General features: G+C 42.6%; 1 protein-coding gene across 2 annotated transcripts in view; it reads right to left on the minus strand.

The window, feature by feature from the left end:
- Positions 1–20,865, minus strand: part of MAPRE2 (microtubule associated protein RP/EB family member 2) — an 85,113-nt gene extending 64,248 nt beyond the window's left edge. Inside the window, exon 1 of one of the 2 annotated variants that reach the window (XM_081918568.1) lies at positions 20,641–20,865. The gene's annotated coding sequence lies outside the window, so the exon portion shown is untranslated. Of the gene's footprint in view, positions 1–19,799; positions 19,877–20,640 lie in introns of those variants that run through there. The other variant, XM_081918569.1, reaches the window with a different exon arrangement.
- Between the last annotated feature and the right edge of the window lie 4,992 nt (positions 20,866–25,857).

A 25,857-nucleotide genomic window follows, 5' to 3' on the forward strand; every position in this document is an offset into this window, starting at 1 on the left:
AGAAAGGTGCAAACTTAAATTTCCCAGTTATATGGAGTGCTAAACCAAGTGATTTCAATGATTAATATTCATTAAATGATGCATGGAATAGGAAGCTGCTTAAGGAAGCAGGACGAAAAGCTGAGTCAGATCATTGCTCCACCCCACTGAGTATTGTCCAATGCAGCCAACGTGGTGCCCTCCAGGTGTTGTTGGGACTACAACTCCCATCAGTCCCAGTCAACATAGCCAATGCTCAGAGACAATAGAAGCCATAGTCCATCAACTATTGCTGACCTTGCGCCACATATATATTTGTGTGGCTGGAACATGTCCTTGAGCGATAGTAATGTTTTTTCCTTAACTTAATGGATGGTAGAGAGGGGTGTGAAAGTCTGTGCAGAAGCTGGCCTAGTGTACAAAGATAAAATTCACACCCACTGCTTGGCGTGCTTTTGCCTCTGGCTTCATCCACCACTGATGTGTGCCCCTCAGAAGATTGCTCAGCAAGGAATGGAGTCACTAGGCTGAAAATGGATTCTCAGCCCTGATTTAGGTAGAGGATCATTCTCTGAAGAGAAACTCCCTTAAGCTATTAGCTCACCTCAGTTCTCTAACCTTAGAAGCACACACTACTTTGCGTTCCATTACAACAAATGAAAATGTATTATAAGCCAGGCACAAAAGCTCTGCAAGATAAGGGAGATCACTAACTTCTGGACTATACCAGGTTCCTAGACTGATACATGGTAACCTTCTGGCTTGTCAACCTAGATTTTGTGTGTGCATAAGTAGGATAGCACTAGGGGCTCTCTGTGTGTGTGTGTGTGTGTGTGCACACATACCTAGCATCAATTGAAGAGGGAAGATAAAGCTTTCTAACTTATGCTTTTATTCACAAATCTCTTAGTTCTTTCATTTTGGTAGGGGTAGGCAGTGTGGTACCCTCCAGATGTTTTGGACTCTAATACCTACCAGTTCCAGTCAGCATGGTCAGAGATCAGGGATGGTGGGAGTTGTAGCTCAAGAAGATCTGCATGGAATCATGCTGACTATTTTTGCCTCAATGAGTTGGCAGTTGGATGCCTCTCTCTCTTCTTGTCTTCAGAGGTTTCCTCTGCCAATCTCTGGTCAAATCATTTCTGCCCAGCAGCAACTCCTCTGCCTCAACTCAATTTGGGACGTCAAGCAGGCCACATTTTTCTTCTGTGTTCAGGGAATCTGACATCTTACAAGGTTGAAGGTATGACATATTATGTCAGTTGTTTTGCTTTGAGAAATCATGAGGAGGTGCAAAAAGCAATGAAAGGCACTGAAGCATCACTTCCAGACCACTGGAAATTCTAACCATTTGCCACCCTTGCCACCTGTACTTGCTTTGGTTGCTGACCATTTGGTTGCTTTGGTTGCTGACCGTTCTCCAGGCATAGCATACTTATAGACTTGGAAGGCTAATTTGCCAGTGGTACCACCAGGGCAGGACTTTGGGGCAGGTATCCAGAGCCTCACTCAGCAGAATGGGGTTCCCCCAAACTCATCAGGGTTGGCTTACCACAATTTGAGGTGAATGAAGCAATACGGCCATCTAAAGAAGGGAGGCGCTATTAAACTACCAAGTTCGGAGTCTGAGGTTACTAAACTGTACTACTGAACTTGATTTAGAAAGGGGGAGTGAATTAGATAAAAGGTTGACAATCTTAGGATGTTGGATCAATGGCAGTTTTCTATACAGTCCTGTTCATGATCCACCTCTGTGGAAAACCACAAAAAATGGAGATGCCACCAAAAACCAGTGCAAAGAGAACTGGGAAGTTCCATAGAAAATTGATTCACACACACACAAAATTTAGAAGCCACAGTGAGTCTTCTGCTACACAGACCTACTCTTGAAGAGAAATGGGGGGAAATGCTTTTTGCAAGTATTGCATAGAACTATTGCAGTAATCACAAACAATCATCTTATGTTCCACTGTATTCTCTCCCATCATTATTATTTGCCCCAGCCTATGAGCCAGTTCTTTCATTATAGGAGCCACATGGCTACCACTCCCTTCTTACTCCACCCCACACTCCCCATAGCAACATAAGAATGTAGGGAACAACATGGGAGGGAAGGACATGATTGTATGGAAAAAATGATGCTGGCATCAGAGTGTGGAGGATTACCATGGCTCTTGCAGTGAGATCCTTCCATGTGGTTTCTATGTGGTATGGGGCCCTCAAAGAGCAGTAACCACTAAGCTCTTGTAACATAAGAACAAAAGGGCAGAACATAAGAGCAAAAAGTCTGAAGCATTGGGGGAAGGGGAATGCCATCAGATGATGTGAAGATGTTCTGGATCTTCTATTGCTCTGGACACATGCAATGTATATGTTTTTCCCACCCCAACAATAGCCAAAGTCCATAAATTCTTTAGAGTAACAAGCTTTCATGTTATCAGTTCAGTCCACATATACAGGATATTCACTTCCACACTCAGGGGCTGGGATGCCTATTAGAGGGAATGATAGAACTGCAGAGACATTCCAGACCAGTCTGTACATGTAAGTAAAGGACTCAGAACTCTGCTAATGTCACATCAAAGACACCAGGGACATAGCTACATTAGTAAAGAAATAGTGTTTTAAATGCATTATAACAATGGGACACCAGATGGTGCTGTGGAGTTCCATCTTTCACCAAAGTGCTTTCCCATTACAGTGGTACCTTCGCTTCAGGTTACGCGATTTTGGGTTGTTACGCTGAACCCGAAAGTACCAGAATGGGTTACTTCCGGGTTTTGGTGCTCACGCATGCACAGAAGTGCTAAATCGTGCTTTGTGCAGAAGCACCGAATCACGACCCGCACGCGCAGACGTGGCGCTGCGGGTTGTGAACACTGCGAGTTTCGAATGTGCCTCCCACACAGATCACATTAGCAACCCGAGGTTCCACTGTATGAGGTTTACAACACGTTTTCCCGAAACATTTTTTTGATGTGTCTAGATCCAGTCCGGTACTGCTAGATTGTTACTCCAGTGCTGACGGTCAAATAATGACTTATGCAAATATAAAGACGGTGCTACTGGGCTGGTTTAGGCAGCAATCCTAAACATGCATTATGAAATCAGTTCCATGGAACTTAGCAGGACTTCATTCCAAACAAACTTGTTTAAGACTGGATTGTTAGTTTCAGAACTCAATAATCATCCACTTAAATGCCCAGTAGACACACACAGCAACAGCAACACGAGAAACATTTCACTGTAGAAAACAATATGTGAGATTATTTTTAGTGCCATTTAAGTCTCTGCAATAAACGCGCTTTAAAGCTCTTACCAACATTATGTCCCCTAATCTTCAGGGCCAAGGATACCACTTTTCATTATCAATGAGCCTGACAAGCATTCATCTGAACAACTCTCACTTGAGCCCTCTGGTGCTCAATTGATTTCACAGTGAGTTAAGAGCTTGCAGCACCTGACATTCCATAACAAGATCTATAGAATTCGCTCAAGGCCACAGGCAGAACTGTCGAAGTTCTCCATCATGCTGTCTTCAAAATTTTCATAGGCAAGTGATCATATCCATAGGAATACAGTCATAAATATTTTATTGGTTACTATTAAACCATGGACACCAGAGCAAGCAGAACAAGTATGTTGACATACATGGTGGCCTTTTGTAATTGTAAGTAAGCCTATGCAAAGCTATCCAAACTGCTCCCAGATTAGAATACTAGTTGATGTAGTTTCTTGTGCTGAACTTAACTGAACAAAAGCTATCTATCTCACAGTCAAATTAAGTAGGACATCAGTGATGCATTAATACAATTCCAATGTCTCTTTGCTCTCTCAGTCTTTTTGCTAATTGTAGCCACTGGGCATTCAAAGTTGGGTCAGATTGTGTCAGGAGGGCGGAAGGCCCTTAACGGCTACTTTCAGCCAAAGGGAGAGAAAGAGACAGATGCCTTCACACATCTAACACCATGTTGAGTTTGGCTCCCAGCTATGTAGTTTTGCTCACAAATATCTTATCAGAACACTCTTGTGGTATTTCAGCCCCAGGAACTTGACTTTCTGAAGTATCAAGGAGTCAGGGATTATTAAAGTGAACACCAGGTTAACTGACTGATATAATAACATGAAAAGGCCCTGCTCCATTTGCTTTTGTCCAGAGACAGTTCTGTAAATCAAAAGAGGCAACCTGTTTCAAAGTTAGCCTTTACTCTGCATTTCTATTCCCAGTCCAACCATTGCTCCAAGGCCCAGATCCTAGCTGCAAGTGATCATGCACTGAGGCACACATTCACATGGAAAAATGTTAAGTGGGACTCAGCTGCATACACAGCAATTTCTGTTATTAGTCTAGAAGTTATGGTTCCTGAATATATGCTTGCATGGAGAAGATAAAGCACTGCCTGCTTTTGTGAATCAGCTCTATGGTATAATTAAAGCACTGTCCCAAATCACCCTTTCTTTTTCCTTTCTTTTTCTTTGCCCATAGCTGCATGCAAAATGTCCTAGGTTAAAATTGTGGCTACTCCAATTAAAAGTATCATGGGGGGCTGAGAAAGATTTATTCCCAAAACTTTGGAGAGCTATTGCCAAAGCAGACAGTTCTAGATGGACAAACAGTCTGGCTAAGTATAAAGCATCTGTTTAAGATGACATTTATGCACCACTATATTAATCCAAGCACCATTCCAGAGTGTGTTTCCTGTGTTTTAAAATGCTAAAGGAAAAAGGCCGAGAATCTTTAGAAAGGTTCTTCAAAACATGGGGGAACAGCCATCACCGATTCCTTCTTAGCAACCATCAGTGCATCCTGAAATTATTCTGCATCTGGCAGAGACTATTGTAATTAAGTATTCCTACCATCCTCTGTAATCCACCTTAACACTACTACACGCAACAGTCTCCCAACAAACATCATGCCCAGGCAGGACAAGTGCAAGACATTCCACCATCTCAAGATGGGATGGTGTTGCCACCACCTTATCCTCATTTTCCTCGCTGCCACCTCTTCCATCTTCCTTCTCTTCCTCCAGCGCTGCTACCACTCCCCCATGCTGCCAGCAAAGTGGCAGCAGTGCAGACATTCCATGTCTTGCACAAAGGGGTCATTCCACAGAGAGAAGCATTGCCTAGAGGGCTCATATGCCTCTGATGCTTAACCACAATGGTTAATTGGCAAATTTTCTATCTAAAGTTACATGAAACCTTTAAAAGTATCTTGACTATTCTGTGTTACTTAATAACATAAAGGTAATTCACAGTTTCTTTACTGTGAAGTAGAAAAGACACACTGAGACTTTTAAAAGGACCTAGCTACACTTGCGGCCAGCATTAAAAAGGTTATTTTATAAAAGCAACTGTAGCTATGATCAGATCTCTAACAGCAAGACTCCGAGTATGATCAGTAGGAAGAATTGGAGGACAGAGTGATATATGTTGCTACCCTCAACACTGAACCTGCCCTGATTTAGACCATTTATTCATGGCTGAGATCAGACACCATCACTTTGCAGATGGGAAGTCTGGAATCTTACTTGTTGATTTTACTAGCTCTAACTTGTGACTTAGTTACAGGGGACAGAAGCTCACTGGAGTAAGAAAGCCAGTATGTAAAAAGTATCCCTATTCCAAAAAGGATAGAGTTGTTACTTTTTTAAAAACAACAGCAATAACACCAAACAAGCCAGGGATCTGTTCTGTGTAGAAATGCAGTAAGGAATTGTATTTTGTAGCGATGTTCAACAGATGATCAGCAATGCCAGGCACAAAGAAGGGTTGCTTTCTAATAGGTCAGTTGAAAGGGAAATGGATTAACGGCTCCATCCAACTGAGTGTGATTCATTTCAAGGAACAAAAGCAGTGCCAGTAACCAGTAGCTCTTTTCAAGTAGAAGAAAACAATATCTATGCCCCCATTCAGGAAGATATGTCTGGCTGCCAAGAAATCATCAGTGTTTTAGGTCCTATCACTTTGCAACCTTATCAAAGTATTCTGTTTCCTTTTCCATCACATTTGTTTGCCAGCTGAAGCCCAGAACAAACTCCGCATAAAACAACCTCTGCAAAAATGCAGGCTTATTAGAAACCTCTAATGTGTAATCTTTTTGACAATTACATCTTATGCAACAAAAGTTAATAGTTTCAGAAAACTTCACTTAGATAAGGATATCTGGTTTAAATATACACCTGTAATTAAACCTTATACAGTTACTCAATTATTATAAACATTAGTTATTGAAACGTTGAAATAAAAGTACAAATAGCACATAATAGTTATCACAAACAACTTATCCGGTTATCAGAAGAGGACAAATGTCACTATGCTATTTAAATAAACTCACACACAATGCTGTAAATGACACAAAATGACTATAAATATTATTACTAAATTTCAGTAGAATGTTGCAGAGTAAATTTTTTTTGTAAATCTACACCACAGTATGCAATACTGAGCACATAGAACGGTTTCAACCTACAGTCAAACACCTTAGCGGTAAAGTTTATTTTAGTGTGCTTACAAAATTGAAAAGCAGTGCAAAAAAATTTCAAATACTGTAACTGCAAACTGAACTTCAGCTATGTGTATCTAGGTTCTGCAGTTTCTGCTCTCTGCTACAAAAGTCAGACCACACTCATTTCTTCTTCAACCCAAATTCTATAGGAGACAACAGCTGCCAGCTGGACTGCAGAGCAATCAACCACGAGGTGACAATCTAACAACAGGAGATGTCTCCTGGTTAGCAGCCGTATCCGTACCTGGGATTACAAGCACTGATAGCAGTATTTGACATATGCATAGCTAGTGGCTCTGCACTGAGGAACTCAGAGGAGGTCAAGGCAGCACTGATCATGTGTCATGAAAGGACAGGAGGGCATTAGAAATTTAAGGATTTCATTTGATAAGGGTTTGCCATTCTGTGGCTGCATACACACAATACAAAGCACCCACCCACACCAAGTCATGGGAATTGTGGGTGCTGGGAACTGTAGCTCTGTGAGAGGTAAATTACAGCCTTTTTGGAGGGGAGGTGCAGATGTGCTTTAAATGTATGGTGTGTATACAGCCATGTGCTCAATGTTGCAATGCTATGCACACATCCCTATGAGAAAGATCCACTGAATAAAGGGCAATGCCTTGTCTTCTTTTCAGCAACCTTACTATTCACCCAGGCCTTTTAAAATTTAAGTTTTGCAATTTCTCTGTTTGGCCTGCAAAGTTACCAGATGTGACACTGTTCCGTCCTCCAGACTCCAGTGCCTTACAGTCCCAGATAACATAACTGATCTCTCTGCTAGCCACATTTTCTCTAGCTAAATATATTGTACCGGTAATTTTAGAGAGCCTAGTTCTGCCTAATTTTTGAATTTTAGTACTGTATACTCAATCCTTGATGTGATGGGTCTCTGAACATTTACCTCGCTCCCATAGATATTGTATAACATTCGTAACCTAAACGGAAATCTAAATTTGAAGCAAATCGCAAGCAAGACAAAAATTATAATTAGCTGTGCAATTTCTTATTTACCTAGGACAAATCAGAACTGTGCCAACGCAAGGATTCAAGATTCAGCTGCATTGGTGTTGCTCTTTTTGCTCATCTTCCCATAGCTTCAGTTTCCTTTATCACTGTTACAACCAACAAAATGTAGTCCACCTCCATAACAAACAGCTTTGTATAAACTCTCTTCTAGTCCATGCTTTATATGGAAAATGCCCTAAAGCCCAGAGTAAGAAAGACATGTGTTCTAATACTGACTCAAAAAGAGCAGCAATCATTGCAGAACCCATACAGGAAGTAGCAGCAACAGAGGAGGAGCTGTAGTGAGAAAAGTTGCTGATAGACAGAAAGGGAGAACCAGTCCAGAGAAGTGATTTTTCAAGACAGTTGATGACCTTTTGCTACAAGGCACAAACTCCATTTAAATGCAGTCACACTTAACATAAATAGGTTAAGATGTATCTTGGATGCTCTGAAACCATTGCATAGCGTAGGACAGCTTTTGCCAAAAGGGTACCCTCTTAATGTTTTGGACTACAACTCCCATCAGCCCCAACCAGCATGTGCTGGTGTAGGACATCAGAAAATCAAAAGGTATTACAGTAGACGGCACTATGACACCAGTTAGGATCAAAGGACTCTAAGCTACAGCAAGCATGCAATTAGATGCAGGGCAGCCCCTATGACTTCCACATGAAAAGGATGGTATTAATACTTTCTTACATGGGATGCACAAGAAAATAATGGCATTCACTGCTAGACTCAGTTTTGCAGTGTTTCTAAATCCTAGAGAGTCCATTACATTCTGCAAAGATGGATATAAAAAACCAGCTCCATTGCTTACCTTGCATTATTCAGCATAAGAGGCATTTAAAGAGCTATTCCCTACAGTGAAGATTTTGAAGTGCCTTGGCATGGGAACCACAAAGTCAGGCAATAAGCAAACCAGAGCACAATTATAAGGATGAATACAGTGCTTTAAAGTTTTCTTTAAAATACAGCAAGCTACCCAGAGAAGCACTCTGGTGGAGTGACAAACAGGTTTTGTTTATCAGTTTAAAGGGTATGGAGAAAGAGTAGCCCACACTACACAACCATTGTACAGAAGTTGTTTCTGATACAGTGGTACCTCGGGTTAAGTACTTAATTCATTCCAGAGGTCCATACTTAACCTGAAACTGTTCATAACCTGAAGCACCACTTTAGCTAATGGGGCCTCCCACTGCTGCTGCACCGCCGGAGCACGATTTCTGTTCTCATCCTGAAGCAAAGTTCTTAAACTGAAGCAATATTTATGGGTTAGCAGAGTCTGTAACCTGAAGCGTATGTAACCCGAGTACCACTGTAATTTATGATCTACATGTGACCTGGTGCACACCAACACATTTACTCAGAAGTAAGACCCATTGAGTTCAATAGGGATCACTCCTAGCCCAGCTAAGTGGTGTTTATCTGGGAGTACTGCAGCCTGAGTCTGGATCCAACCTATTGCTTTTCATTATTTCAAAACTGTATTTAAAAAAATCATGAGAAGTCTGATCAGAAGGTTATTTCTAAAGCAAGGCTAGTTTCCTTTAAAAAGAAAAGAAAAAAGCCCAGTGATTTTTCACACTTTCTTGTTTTGCCCACATCTCTGTCATAGCCAAGGTTGTTTTATATCTCATTAATTCCTATCCAGAATGGGGAAGTAATTCTGACTTTTCATCAGTTATGTCATCACTGAGAATAGAATACGATCTGTAGGCCTTCTGGAGTGGAATCCGCATATGAGCTATCTGGTGGTCTTCCAACATCTAGCCACGTCCCTAACATTTTACAGTTGTCTCATATGCTTTCACAGGCTATGCATTTCCTAATGAGAACTGCACAAGCAACAGCCCACCAACTACTACCTTAACCACTTCCTTTGTTTAAGCCTGATGACAGGGCTTTCCTTCCTGAAGTGAATTAGCAAGCAAGGACTTTATTCTGAAGCCCCTCATTTACTAACACAAACACTTTCCCTTTTTGATATCTTTATCTAGCTTTGGAAGAAAGTAAGAGACAGTTTGAAAGTATTCTTTAGACTGCAACCTTTTAACAACTACTTTGGAGTAAGCTCTATTAAACACAGAGGAATGAACTTAGAAGTAAAATTGATAGGTCATTACTGCTAGATAAATCAATATCCATATTTTCAGCATCACAAACTAAGTACTTCTTGCCTGAATTTTTAACTAGACTTTAACTAGTAGCCTTGGGAGTCAAGCTGGATGACATTAGGAGTTGGTTGGAAGAGAGAAAAGAAAGAAGAAAACAGTTTAGGAGAGACAGGGAAGGAAGTAACTATACTTGCAGTTCTGCTTACCTGGGAGTAAGCCCCACTGGATTAAATGTAACTTAAGCCATGGATAAGGACCACACTGTAACTAACAGCACCATGCATTTAAAGGTTATTTAATGCACTATAGAACACATGACTCCCTCACAGAATCCTAGGAAGCGTAGTTTCCCCCTCACAGAGCTTCAATTACCAGCACTCTTAAACTACACTTCCCAGGATTCTTTGGGGGCTGGAGTCATGTGCTTTGAATATGTGTTGAATAAGCTTTAAATGTATGGTGCAGATCTGCCCCACCTGGGGTATTCAGAAAGAAGGGAATAGAGCTGTCTCCTGCTTTCTTTTTATCCCTCTGCAATTTTATAGAAAAAAGCTTTGGTTTAGCTAGTTTTAAAAATTGTACTCCTGGGAAATACCATTGATTATAAATAGCTACTACTCAACGTTTGTTTGTTTGGCACTATGATTCATAATTTATTTGAACAGATTTAATGACTCATGCACCATAGCATGCAGTATAAGGAAAATGTGGTTTAAAATCCATCTAACGAAGTTTAATGTTGTACAGTGGTACCTCGGGTTACAGACGCTTCAGGTTACATACGCTTCAGGTTACACACTCCTCTAACCCAGAAATATTGCTTCAGGTTAAGAACTTTGCTTCAGGATGAGAACAGAAATTGTGCTCCGGCAGCGCAGCAGCAGCAGGAGGCCCCATTAGCTAAAGTGGTGCTTCAGGTTAAGAACAGTTTCAGGTTAAGAACAGACCTCCAGAACAAATTAAGTACTTAACCCGAGGTACCACTGTACTTCAATACTTGTTAATTTCAAGATGTTGTAAAGTAGTTCTTGTCTTGACCATTTTAGTGAGGATCCCATAGGGAACTTGAGATGATGTGTGGGAAAGTAATGGAATGTGTATTATTAAAAATTTCCCTAGGTCTAGCTGCATACAGAAAGTAATAGCAAGCATGTCCTGTTCTCCTTTCCCAAGCCATTAACTTCCTTCCTTAAGCATTTCATTTGCTGGGTGGCCTTAGCTTTGCTCTGTCATACCAGATTGTGAAACTAAGTATTAAACTTACATGTAAAAGAAGGAATCTTTTTCTGATGTTAATCTAATAAAAAGAAAGAGATCAGCTACAAGTTGGAGTAGTTCAGTATGTAGAGCGTGAGGCTCTTAATCTTAGGGTCGTGGGTTCGAGCCCCATGTTGGGCAAAAGATTTCTGCACTGCAGAGGGTTGGACTAGATGATCCTTGGGGTCCCTTCCAACTCTACTATTCTATGATTCCAAGTTACAAAGCTGTTACAACTCTGAGAATAAGTGCCATTATAACTGCAAGAAAGGTTACTCTAAAATTAAATGCAACTTCACAGTTTGATAGAAGACCTATATGATATGAGGTGAATCATATTTCTATCAACTTTGATAAAGATGAAATTAACTGAAAATAGTTGTTTATATTTTAACAATTATCATTTAATATCTCATTTACTGAAGTCTAGGGCAAAAGTCTAGGGCTGTAGTAAGTTGCACTACAGACAAGCTTTATTTGCTTAGATAGATTAAAAGGTAAAAACTTCATTATTTTAATTAGGGAGGCATTAATGAAATCCAGATGCCCCAGATTCTCTCCCACATCCATTTTAGTCATTATGGTCCCCATGTTGTTTAGGGGGCATCCCCCTGCAATTCAAACACTGCAAAATTTCCTACAAAAGCACACTGTCACATTGGCAGAAATCCTGTTTACTGTTATCCACAGTTAACTGCAAAGTCCTGCAATTCCATTCTGCTATGGCAACAGCTTTGGGTTCACTGTAGAAGATCTCAGTCTAGTTCCTGTACTATTGGAGTCAAACACCACCTTGAGATGCAAATGGTAGTAGTACTGTCCTGCTCTGGTACTTTGGGTATGCCATACAAATGTATTATTTGGCACAGGACAGCGCCCCTGGTGGAACAGTGATTCTAAAAATAATATTTCCATTGTAATTAAAATGGATGCACAAGTTGTTTCAAATGCTGATAAGAGAGTGGGGGAAATGGTTGGAAGGTCAGAAAGGTCTTTAGAGTGAGAATGGCCAGGTGCAAATCAGGCTTGCAGGATAGTTTCAGGCGTTCTGCAAGGCCCATTTGTCAAACTCATATCTGTTCCTTCTCAAATTAAATAACTGAGCAAAGGAAAGTTCATTTCCAAAGTGCCCTGTATCTGTAGTGGCTAAGGGTATTTTTCAAAGAGAGAGAAATACAACTTGAAAGTGAAACATGTCCTGTGGTATGTTTTGACAACATCTCCCCTGATCCAAATTTATGTATTCAGATGTAGTGTGTGAAACACCTCAGGTTTCTCTTACGGCTGGGCTGCTTTTGGAAGATATTTTCTGAAAGAGGAAACAGGGATCCAAACTGACTCCTTACACTGAAAGAGATGCTACCACATTTACATGTTATCAAGTGAGAACTGCGCCAACCACCAAAGCTCAAAGTCCCCTGCAGTGTTCACCTTTTAATGGTGCTGAATTCTCAAAGAGGCATATTTCACAGAATATTTTATTTCAGGGCTATATCCACAAATGGATTTACTAGGATAGTCCCCCTCTCCTAAACTCCAACCCTAATCACGCACAGTGCAACTGATTCTCCTTACCTTTTCAACCTTCAGAATCCTATTTCACAGTAGTTTACCAATATTATGTGGCCTTTCCATTGCAATAGGTCAACCTCCAAGCATTATGCAGTCAGTAGGTCCTTGTGGCTAATCTGCTGTGAGTGCTATTCAGAATAAAGGTGGCTTTCAGCCTTAGAATTTGTTTGTGCCTTTGAATTTTAAGTCAGTTTGTAATCCATGCGGAAATTGAAGAACAACAACTAAAGGAGAGACAATGGCAGCAGAATAAAATCCCCTGCCAAAATTCTTCTGGCCAGTTCCTTTACCACTGTCTCTTTCAAGAACAATGCAATATTGTGCATGTCTACTGACCAGCAAGTCCCCACTCCCACCAGAGCCTTGAGTCCCGATAGTGTCCCCTAGTTTTTAAGACTTAGCTGTCATTCCTAGTTAAACACCACCTATATTACAGCACCTCTCTTAACCTGTTTTGCTGATGTATTGTTAAGGGCTCCAAAAGTAAAGTAATTTGTACAGTCATTCATACATAATTTATTCTGCAGCATTTTCCCCATGCTTGGGTATACTGGGTGGAGCACCAGCTCTGCCCTTACTCTGAAGCCACAAACTGAGTTGTTTATATCTCTTGACATATTTAATCATAGAACAGGATGATTAAAAGAGCATGGAAAGTTAGCTTAAGTTACAAAAACATTAAGGGTTGAAAGAACAATCAACAATGCAAAAATGTTAGCCAGCTTCTGTCCTAGATGCCATATGAAGCAAAATCAGTAGTGAGGACCGTAATTCACAAACTTTAGGTGTGTATTTTAGGAGTAAATAACACAGGAATCCTATACTAAACGATTTCCCATAATTTCTGTTGTCCATTCATTTCTCCCCTTAATTTTGCACATTAGTTTAAGTTCATGGTCCTTACCTCTAAAGTTGTCTGCCCGTGTCCCCAAATACTCTTCCATGATTTCCCCTTTCTCCCATTTCTATTCTCTTGTTCAGCACATCTACTATTATTAGTATTCTATGTCTACAGAGTACCATCAGGGTGCCCAGAGTTGTACAGAACTTAGAAGTAACCAAGTCCTTGCTTACCAGATGTGCTTGACGACACAAGGCTAGCACTGGTTTCCACTGCAGATGTGTTTTCTTTTGTTCTGCCCCACAAGATAGACTAATGATCCTGGGTACTGTACTTTGCTAACGTGGCTGGGAATTGTAGGGGCAAGGCATGTCTTTTAAATGTGTGTTGGACATGTTCTAATAGTGTGGATTTGCCTTCCATCCCTCCCTCTAAGTCGTTCCTCAAAGCTTATTTGGACTTTGCCCAAATTTATTCATTCTGTGCTCACTGTCTGCTACCATCTAACTCCCTTAACTTTACTATAAAGCACAGATCCTTTTCTCTGAAATTGTGTTCATCTCATTTAGCGTAAAAAACCCACAGCTCAAGTGACCCCGTCAGTTCTGCGTGCTGTACAATGTCCAGCACACATTGTTGGTGGGTTACTAATAATAATCTAACCTTGAATAACACAAGCAACAGACTGGTGGCTGATTGCCCAAAAAACTATTTTTAAACCCAGACTTCAGTCTTACTCATATTTAAAAGCGAAGTACTTATGCAGCTAGCAGATAAGAGCTGCCCACTATATGAGCAAATTAACTCCTGACATAAGCCCATGAAGTGGAGCAAGTTCAAAGCAGGATCCCCATAATTCTGAATCATACTCAGTGTTGGGTGTAGCCTGTGAGTATTTTGTTGCCTACTTCTGCTGCAAACTATTTGGCTTTCCACTGTGATAACAGCTCAGTCCCTAACATCATGCAACCCTATTTAGAGGAAGGTCCTAGAAGAGGATGGATTCTAAAAACATTGTATTTTGAGGGGGGAAGGGGTCAGGATAAAAATTTCAGTGACTGCTTTTCCACCCTGCTTATATTATTCTTTCAGTAGACCTCCAGTGACCTCCCCCCATATGACTCAGTAGGATTAAACACTGTCACAAATCATAGGCTTCAACAAGGGGTCAACAAATCGTCATGTCTGAATCCTGTCCTAAAGTATTCCCTTGGAACAATAAAATGTAGATTCCAGGCTTGCTGTTGACAGAAGAAGCATAAGGGCAGATACTCTTCTCCTTTGACAGGCCCACTGCGAGTTGCCTTCTGACACATCATGTACAAGGCACATTAGAGTGGCTGGCATAATTCTTGTTCACCAAAGAATTGCTGCTTCTCAAGGTGCAGACATATATTCTAAGATTGCAGTCATGTGCTCACTTCTCTGGGAGAGAGCCCCACTGAACTAAGTTGGACGTACTTATGAGTAGGTGTGTATAGGATTGCACTACTAATAGGGTGGAGGTGGTTTGAATGCACAATTATCCGCCTCAAAAACATGCCTCATAACGCAGTGATTGTGGTGGCAAATGCACTTCCACCACACCCCAAGCACTCCCTACCACATCAGCTCCTTGTCAGTTTCACTCAAGAGTTTACAGTGTTTGACAATGAATACCTAAGTGCTGATTGCTTTAACAATGTTCCATATTTCTCAAGTCCTAATTGATATGGTGAGGCACAATGCAAACAAAAGGAGCGGTGGCTATGAAAGACATACAGGCACCTGCACAGAAATGGGTCCAGACTATATAGCATTTGATCACCTGCAATCTGACTTGCATACTCTTCATTTTGAAATAAGGCTTGGCCTAATTTGCAAAGCTATTCATAAATAGACTTTTAAAAGAGAATATATAGACATATAAATATTTTATGCAAAGAATATGTAAAGTATGAGAAATGTCTTGTTAAATAGAAATGTCTTGGCCTTTTATCTCTAAAGCTATACAGTGGTAACTCGGGTTAAGAACTTAATTTGTTCCGGAGGTCCATTCTTAACCTGAAATGGTTCTTAACCTGAGGAATCCGCTTTAGCTAATGGGGCCTCCTGCTGCCACCACAGCATGATTTCTGTTCTCATCCTGAAGCAAAATTCCTAACCCAAGGTACTATTTCTGGGTTAGAGGAGTCTGTAACCTGAAGCGTCTGTAACCTGAGGTACCACTGTACATCCTTTGCACCCAAAAGGAAGCTGTCCCAAAAGGAAGCTGTCTCAAACTTGCATGGATGTAGCTCAATAATATCTTATCCCCTCAAAATGGGTACTTGTTCCCATTAGAAAGTAACGTTTGCCAAACTTTTGAATGAGCCATGCTTTTAACAAACTGGATATTTATTTGAGCATAAGAAATTTGACCACCATCTAATTCCTCTTTAGAATAGGTGGTGTTAAAAGACGCCCTGAGTCTTTTAAACTAGTGAGCATGCATCTTAGTGCAACAGAATGTGCTTGTACCAAAATAAGCAGATCTGCCACACAGGGGCGTACCTAGGCTTCCTTGTGCCCCTGGCAATGAGCTGTATTGGCACCCTTCCATCCCTTGCGCCCAGTGGCGTAGCGTGGGGGGTGCAGGGGGGGGGGCGGCCGCACCGGGCGCAACATCTGGGGGTTAGGGGGCACAAATCCACGGGTTAGGGGGCGCAAATCCACGGGTTAAGGGGCACAAATCCATGAGTTAGGGGGCGCAAATCCATGAGTTGGGGGCACAAATTACTTGCCTTGCCCCGGGTGCTGACAACCCACGCTACGCCACTGCTTGCGCCCTTGCCAGAGGAACCTGTGCACTTTGCCCGGCTGCCCAGAGCAGCAGAGGAGCAACCCAGGAAGTGTGTGGGTGGGCAAACAGGCTTCTAGCCATTCTGAGCCACAGGCCCTTGGAATAAGCTGCCCTAACCAACCCCTAGATATGCCTCTGCTCCCACATACTGTTGGGATTTAAGGGTATATTATCCCTCTCAACACTGCAATGTAAGTAACGCTTACCACTGTTTGGCACAATCAGTAGATGTGCCTGTGTAGGAAACAGAACTGCGAAGTTAATAATTTATCCAAGTTAAGTTCTTCTGCAGAATCTTACATGAAGTTTTGCTGTAGTTTGAGCCTTTATATGACTGCTATTCTCAATAAAGATCAAGTAGCGAATTCTCCTAGTGTCTCTCAGGGTCCATAGAAAAAGCAGCTCTAGTTAACTACTACTCAACTACTGCAAAAAGATTTCTAGTTTACATAATCGAAACAAAAAAAATCCTTCCAGTAGCACCTTAAAGACCAACTAAGTTAGTTCTTGGTATGAGCTTTCGTGTGCAGGTATTGATACTGTATGCAATGACAAATAAATACAATGGTCCCAATCCATCTATAGCTAGTTGTGTAACTACCGGTAACTAACAGTGCAATCCTAAGTCTCACTGTTTTCAGGTAACTTGTCCCATTGGCTTCAATGAAATTTGGTTACAGCTAACTTTAGATGAACCAGGACGGGACCTCATTGCAGCCTATTCATCAGTTGTATAGCCAAAGGGGGGGGGGAACCCAGCTAAAAGTAAGTTTATACTTCAGTATTAAATGGTCCCCATTCTTTTTTTACACAGCTTAATTACAGGAAGGATTTCTACCACCTACAGTTGTTGCATTTACTTTCTACATGGCAGCATCAGCTGTGCACTCTCAATTAATGCCACCTTCCCCTGAAAGAAACAGCGGAACAAAGTGCCTTTAATAAGATTTAGTAGCCAAATGATTCCTGACATTAGTCAATACACCTTGTCCCTCCCCTGTGGCTGTTATGGCACTTTCAGATGCCTGCTTCCCTGCACCCCCCACCCCAAGATCATAGTGCTTTTGAGAGTGCCTATCACACTGATATGCTAAACACCTACAAGCCAGATGTAAAATTTATTCCCACTTCAAACATACTAGCAGGATCAGCAGAGGAGAAAAACAACCATCACATAACACACACACACACACACACACACACACACACACACACAAAGCCCTGCAACACCTTTATAAGACACTTCCTGCTTTTCTGTAAGGTTTATTTATTTAATAACATACTTTGTTTTAATCCAAAAAAGGTATCCAAGGTGGTTAACAAATCAATAAAAGTTAAAAGGAATTTTAAAAATCAGCATACTAACATCTTCATTTATATAGGGGCAGTGGTTAAAACTTTCAAAACTTTGAAATGAAACAGTAAAATAGCCTGGTAAGGGCCTTGGTATAACCAAGTTTCTATTGGTCTCCTTAGAGACAAAGCCTAGCAGACTTCAGTTGGCAGGGCATCCTATAGGGTAGGTGCCACTACAGAAAATACTCTTTCCCTGGTAGCTGCCCACTGGGCTTCACAGGGTTGAAGGCTCTGAAGTAGAGCCTCTATTGATGAGCAGAGCATGCAGGGAAGAATGCAAGAAGAAGCCAGTCCTTAAAATACTCAGATCTCACACCATTTTGGGCTTTAAAGGTTAACACCAGCACCTTCAATTCAGCATGGAAACAAACTGCATCTTACTTTTCTCCACTGCGAAACAAGCCTAATGTCAAATAGACTTTCAGTTAAAAACACCGCTGTGTTTTTGTTAGACTCTACTACCATTCCTATCACACAACTGAGCAAGGAGAACAAGGTTTCCTGGAAAAGCCTAGTCTATATACCTACTGCCCCTGAGAGCAGCTGGAGATAACACACATATTGGAATATTTCAGGGCACAGGGGAATCTTGGATGTTAACTAGCTGCTGAGGTCACACCAGTTAATGTTCAATTCAAACAGCTGTGCATTTTATCTACTGAATTTTTTATTAAACTCTTTCTCTCCCCTCCCCTCACACACTTGCTCTCTAGCTCAGCAGCAAGACCTAACTAAAGCATTTAGCATAAATAAATCAGCAGCCTTTACTGATTTTAAGACAGAATAATCCTGAGAGTGACTGTAACTCAAAGCAACCAAAGACTTATTATTTCCATATCTAGCAGTAGTACTGTCCATACACAATGCTAGACGAACTATGCAAAGCTGGGGTGGGGGGAGTGAATAGCTAGCACAGAAACATTATTTTTGTAGCTATTCTGCTCATTTGCACGACATCCATAATTTGTACAGGGCTTGGTTTGTTAAGGAGATCACTGAACAGATCAGGCCAAGTTTGCTTTTTTTTTAAGTGAAGTGACAAACTGAATCTTTCCTGCCTCCAGATCGTATCTAACCTTTTAGACATCCTTGATGAATGTAGCTGTTCTTCACGATGAGCATGTCTTAAAATAGATAACTAATGAGCAAATCCCTATGCCCAATGAAATTAAATACCCTCTTCCCTACATACACACTGGGTTCACAGCTTGCCAGAGGTATTTGTGTATGCATGAATCCCTTTGCCCACCCACAGAAAGAGGCCAAATGGTTTAAGCTGAACCACTCTCTCTATGGAATTGATTTGCAAATTTTGAAGTGGTCCCCCATAGGGTGTGTGTGAAATACACCTGTGTGTGTGGCATGCATGTGTACATACTGAAGTTTGGGGGAGGATAGAAACCTGCACCAAAGCAGGGGCAGGAAGACATTCCCGCCAGCTACAGCGATCTAGCATTACAGACATCAAAATGCCAAGCATGAGTGCCTCAGAGAACTTTTCATTCCAGCCTCCTTCCCCAGCTTTAGGAGGGAGTCTGAGGGCCAAAGTTTAAACAAACATCCTTCGCCTGGAAGTTTTTGCTTTGTAGAAAAAGCAGTGATGGCCCCCAGATCCAGAACATGCACCTGATCAGGGTCAGAGTCCCAGACCAGTTTTCTGCTGAAGATGGCCACCTGCCTGCCTGCCTGCTAGTTGACCCCAAGTGTACTCATTTCAGAGAAGTGGTTTGCAGCAGAAAACTGGTCCATAGTCCAAATCAAGAGCACATTGTGGTCCCTCCCAGTTCTATGATTCTATGGGACATCTGCAGCTGTTTTCCTCCCCATTATAGAAGTGACAAGATTAAGTAAGCTTGCTCGTTTAAAGACACAACCAATGTCACAGGCAGTTCCAGTACAGCATTGGCTTAGGGCCCCTGCCCATAGATCTCTGGGCACACAGCAATGCTTACATACAGCTGTCCGTATGCAGGAGGGCCCTGTGTGTTGCCAAATGATTGGCTAGGACTGAGGTAGCTAAATTTTGATGACGCTCGAGTTTAAAAAGTTTGAAAGTAACTGCTCTGTGTTAAAACACAGAATGCCCTCAATAGCTAACATTTCAGTTGAACATCTGGCAAGTTTAAGATCAATGCTTCAACTACTTCAATTCCTACACCAAGCAACCCAGCCCCTCCCAACAAGGAAACACCTATTTCCAAGTGAACAGGTAGGGTTGCTGCCATCTAGAAAGTATTTGCACACTTGCCTATCCAGTGTGCTTGCCAATGTTTGGGAAGCAGGTGTTTACTATGCCTACTCTGAAGCCTCAATTTCGTTTTTAGGCAGCTTACTCACAGCTCACAGTCTGTCTCCTGGCAGCTTTTCTCCCTTCCTTCCAGGGATGCAGTGTTAGGAATGCAGCCTTAGATGACTCAAGCGGTGGTGCCATTTCTCCTGCTATTGAGACCACCTCCCAGCCCACTAGTCCACCTTGTGCTCCTCCTCTGAAACCTGCCAAGCAAAGCCCCTGACCTGTCAAAACTTCACGGAGCTCCGCCCACTAGCCCATCCTGCCTCTGCCCATTGGCCTAGTGTTTTTTAAACCTCAAGTTGGCAACCCAAGGCGCGCGAGGGGAGGGGGGTGGAGTGCCGCGGGTTTCATCCCCAGCCCTGGCAGCTTTGTTTTGAGAGGCTCCTCCTGGGGCTGGCAGCGACTTCCCTCCTCGGCAAACAGGGCTTCTTTGTACCTCGGCTGCCTCTTGCCAATCTCCTGGCGCTTCGTGGCGAGTGCCTCCCTCTCCGCTTCCTCTCCTTCCCACGCAGACCAAAAACAACTCCTCTCCCCCCTTCCTCCCGAGCTTCACTTCAGCCGCGCAATGACGCCCCTGCCCACCGCGGAAAGCGCGCGCCTCGGCTCCTTTCGCCGGCTCTGTGGAAAGCCCCTCAGAGCGCCGCTCGTCGCTCCTGCCAGCGTGGCAGCCCCGAGTTCCCCCCTCGCCCTGGCAGCCCGGGCAAGAGCGAGTCCCGTCCCCTCGCACCAGGCAGACGTCGAACCCAACCTGGAGCCAGCCGGCCAGCTACCTACCGGCGGGCTGCTCCGCGGGCAACTAAGTCTGAGGCGCGCGCTGAGGTGAGGGGAGAGAAGCGCCGCCGCCGCCGCCGCCACCTTCTTCTCCTCACGCGGCACGTCACTCACCTGCTCCTGCCGGGCTGGGCCGCCGCTGCCGCCAAACGCGCCGCTCTCCTCCTTTGACAGCTGCCTTTTGTTTTCCCCACCCTCCTCGGTCTCCGCTTCGGCTGCCGCTCCACCCCGAGAGCCACGTGAATCAAGCCGGGCGGGCGAGGCGGGCTACTCCGGGGAGGGGCGGTCCTGGCGCGCCGCGAGGGAGCGGCGGGCGAAAAAGGGAAGAGGGACTGGAGCCAACGGCGAGAGCCCAGCCCAGAGGCGGAGTGCGTCACGCGCCTGTGTGGGGCTGCCGGCGGAGGCGGGAGAGCTCTCTCTGTCACGCCGGCGACCAACGCCGCGCGCCTTCCTTATCTTCCTGCTTGCTCAGTCATCGCCTCGGTGAGCTCAGGTCACCTCCAATAACAGCAGCATCCACAGCCCTGCTGCTCCTGCAGCAGCAGCAGCAGCAGCAGCACAAAGGAGCACTTCCTGTGTCGCTCTGCTCCTTAGGAGATGCTCTGCCTTTCAGCAGCTGCGAAATGGGAACTTTCAAGCCTGCACGTGCAGATGGAAGTCTCTTGCCTATGCAGAGGATGCCCTGCCTCTCTAGACAAGGACCTGATAATCTGGTATCTCACAGAAAGGGGGAACCTGTGGCCGGCTGCATGTGTTCTTGGACTCCAGCTCCCTTGGCCGAGGCCGTTGCTGGTTGCCAAAATTGATGTACTGCTATCAGAAGATTGCACTCATTACCAGCCCTGCCATCTGTTAAACTGGACAAGGAGGAAACATGGATCAGGGGAGGGGCAAGGTGGCAGTGAGGTCAGTGCAGGCACAGTGGCAGAGCCAGTCCAGTGTTTTTGCCACATGCCCACACTGTGCCACTCTTCCTGCCACCCTCTCAGTTACTGGCACCAATTTCAACATTGGGAAGTTGGGGGAGCCATGTTGCCCCACTCTGCTTCTCTGGCTGCTACTGTGACTAGTTGATTAAAGGACAATGAATTAACACATGTATTTCTTGTCTAATTTTCTGGGAGTGTCTTTTTGCAAATCCTGATGGAAAAGAGGAAATTTGCCATCAGTGTAAGACTTACACTGTACCGTCACTGTGGCCACTTCAGCATGTGGCAGCTGTAGGTAGGCACGGAGCTGTTTCAGCCTGTGGAAAAGCTGGCTATACTGCACATATGCCTCCATCCACAGGATTCAGTTTCTGGAGCTGCTTTTTTTTGGGGGGGGGGGGTTGCACTAGCACGACAAAAGCCAACCACAGTGTGCACTACCAAAAGTTCACAAACATAATTGGTTTACCAGCTGCTAAAAGTGATTGGGAGCAAACACGGGCAAGACTCTTACCATGGCCATGAGTACCAAAAGATAAAGTCACAGGAACCTGTGAGACAATAATGACTATAGCTTGGAAAATACATGTTTGTATTTTGTATTCAATCCGCATATACCCGTGTGTGTACATATGTAATAATATTGAAAAAAACATTTCATTTCATTGTCTCTTGAGTTCCTGTCACTCTGTCAATGGGTACTTATATTTGCCAACTCCCTCATCTGGTTTTTTTGCATCTTGTGTGATGGCCATCATGTCCTATCATGATTGTGGGACTAGTTTCTTTCATAAAACGTAGGTACTGCTTGATTGTAAAACAACAACCCTTAAATAATGCTTTGTTACAATTTAACAAACTAAAGCTGCAGTCCTTGATAGGAGAGGATATATTGAATTGCAACTATTATGTACTGGTTTCGTATGTCATTATTTATAATTCTTATCTGTAATCTTGTAACCTACTTCCCCCTTATTATCTGTCAATTAGACACACTTCTGATTTAATCTCATTTATGTTTGTTCATGTTTTACCATCTCTTTATCATGCTTCAGAACCTGTCAATATTGCAATTACCGTATTTTTTGCACCATAACACTCACTTTTTTCCTCCCAAAAAGTAAGGGGAAATGTCTGTGCGTGTTATGGAGGGAATGCCTATGGGTGGCATGCCTACGGATTTTCCTCCTCTAAAAACTACGTGCGTGTTATGGTCGGGTGCGTGTTATAGAGCGAAAAATACGGTATTTTACAAGTTATATTAAAATGCAATTTGGGACTTCTCTTGTTTGGTCAGGTGAGTGGAAATCCAGTGCTGATAGAGGATGGAAGTGCAAAGTTGTGTCTTTACTAATGAATATCTGGGGTGGCGTTTAGCAGGCAGTAGACTGCTGGCTTTGTTCAGGATAATTGGGTCTGGTAAGGTTAAAGATCCCATCACCACTGCAAAGGCCAATCTGACTGAGCTGTCTCCACTTGCCTGGAGCTCCAGGGCATATGATCTCTAGGCTGGCCGGCAAGGTCAAAGCAACTTGGTCAGAAAAACAACAAAAGCCAGCCTGACTGAACTGTTGCTGCTGCTATTCAACCCATGAGGAGCATCTGATAATATAGACTGCAATGCAGTGCTTTTTTAAAGAAAAAAAGGTGCTGGTATTCACCATTAAGTTGTTACAGTAAGTGTCACACTTTTAACGTTTGGGAAAAAAAGGTGTCGGCACTCTGTACCCTTGAGTACTCCCAGAAAAAAGTACCGGTACTGCTGCAATGGTTTGTGTGAGAGAGATGTGCATTTATATGTACACTTTAGTAAATTCATTTTTGTAGACATTCCTTGGCTAGAAAACTGCAATGCAAAATTCAGGGAAATGTGTACTTTGAAGGATATATGTGTTTTGGTTTATGAACTGTTTTAGAATGCACAGGTTTAGTAGGTTTGCCTTTAAATGTGAACTGACTCAAATTACTCCTCCATCCCTAGTTATGGTATAAGGCTCAACTGGGGATAGGAGCAGGGTTATAGAAAATTCTGTGTCCTGACAACAAGATGCCCATTTGGTTTCCTCCCCTAATGAAATGGAATAAATAGGACAAATAAACAGGAATAATAAATATAGAATAAACAGGGAAAATGCATACAGTACTATGTTTTATTTGCCTTTTTAAAAAATGCATGTAGCTCTTTTTTAAAAAAGAGTTTTACTCTTCATAAGCTTGAAAAACATGCAGACATTAACAGCACATATATTATGGCACACCATGTATATAATAATGCCACTATAATAATGGATTGCTAAATATCCCCTCATATTTTATATAAGTGAATACCCAGGTTCAGAAATGAGCTACTTCATCTAGCATGGGTATGATTTAATGTCAAGCGGCAGGCAAGTTTTCCAAAATAGCAAAAGGCAGATGACACATGCCTGAACAAAGATAAAAAAACCTTTCAGTCCTCTAAGCTGTTAGTTCCCATAATAATAAGCATGAATATTAATATAATGTCAGCAGCATAAGAAGTAGCTAACACTTGCAGCATTGTTCATGCTTTCTCATGCATGTAGTATAATGTTCCAAGTTTTTTGTTTTTTGTTTAAAAAAAGCTGGTCTCTGTGGCTAGAGCTGCTTTTCTGCTAAGTTGGTCAAAGCCTCAATCTCCATCGTTAATGTTGCTAGCACCATGTTTACAAGTGCAAGGATAGTAAGCTGAAAAGCTGGATGGAAGCATAGCAATGAAATACATCGTTCGGTGGTTTCATCTCAATTCCTTTAATAATTGCCTGGAGGAATATGGATTTAATGCTTGTCAATCAAATACACAAGCTCCTTGGATCTAGGGTGACAACTGCAACATTTTCCTTCACTCATGCTCTGTTCTTTGCATATTCTATCAACATGGAGAAAGATAACTAGTCGGCTGCTCCAAATATTTGAAAATAGCTATTAGGTAGATGGATCCAACGCAGCACCTGAAAAAGGGACTACTTCGCTTTCCACTGAACTCTGAAGTCCCCTTCAAAAAATGGGATTGCTCACTCACATTAAGTTCTCTGCTGCCATTCAGCAGATTGTTCTGAGACTGCAGTGCAGCTGGGTAGTTTTAGACCCTGAGCTGAGTGGTCTTAAGGGGAGGGGGCTCACGCTAATCTACCCCTGCTGTGTTTGGGGAGCTTCCTGCTCACTTTGCGGTGTGAGGCCTTGGACCCCTGCCCCAAAGCCTTGCACTCATGGCACCACTGCCTGAGAACTCCCTAAATCAGTACTGAAAAAACCAGAATTGAGAAATTAATGGGGGGGCACATAATTATAAGTGGAATACAAAAATACTATCCTGAAAGCCCTGCATGGTTACCAAGCTTGCAGTTTTGTTAATTAGAGCTTTTATCTGCTTCCGTTAGCTTAAAAATGGGGAAACTTTTATTTCCTGTTGAAAATCTTGAGAGTAATTTTCAGGGGCCACATGCCAACAGTGTGGGGGGCCAGAGTTAAAAGCAGGCAGAGTTACTCTTCTTTCTCTCAGTTTCTGCCATCCCCTTTTATCTCTCCCTCCCACCCTTATCCAACAGACTACAGAGGGAAGAACAGATCACTCATCAGAGCTCTCCTCACACTTCCATCTCCATCTGTTTTTGTTCTTCCCCTCTTCCATGCTACAGGGACCAAGCCCTTACTGTGGTAGGCTTGCCAATAGAGGTTTGGCAGGAGCCATACTTGCTAGTTTTTAGGTATCTCCTAAAAATGGTATTATTCAGACAAGCCTTTCAAACTTGAGATACTTTGGCAGCAAGCTTTTACTGATTTGTTTGGGGTTTTTTATAACTGTAATACTGTGTTTCTAGTCTGTATACTGCCTTGTGATGTTTTATGTGAATACTAAAAAACCCCAGATAAATCTATAAATGAAGTGGCTGAGAACCTACTGCAGGGCTGCAGGATTCCCAAGTGCACTCTGCATAAAGAAACGTGGCCCCACAGAGGTTGTTGAATCCCAACTCCAATCAGCATATTCGACAATCAGGGATGATGGAACTTGTAGTCCAACAACATATGGAGGGCTACAGGTCTCTCAAACCTATGTTAAGAGAATGAGTTATGAGCTGCAAAGTCTCCAGTGCATTTTTCACTTCAGCCATAAATATGACTCCACCTGTGACACAGGTATAATAATACAGGTATTATACAAATAGTATTATTAGTTATAATAATGCTCCCTATCTTACTTTGGGGGTTGGTTGTGTGGGCATGTGTTTCTGCAATTATTAATGAGAGAGTGTACCTGAAGTACAGCTACTCTTAACTCCTTGGAAAATCACTCTGTAAATACTGTTATGCTTAATGGGAAAGTTTTTGAAGAGGAAAATACTATATTAATGCAAATTGCAACACATTTCTCTATCTATAG

This window comes from Podarcis melisellensis (assembly GCF_964234715.1).
Source record: "Podarcis melisellensis genome assembly, chromosome: 7".
Lineage (NCBI taxonomy): Eukaryota > Metazoa > Chordata > Lepidosauria > Squamata > Lacertidae > Podarcis > Podarcis melisellensis.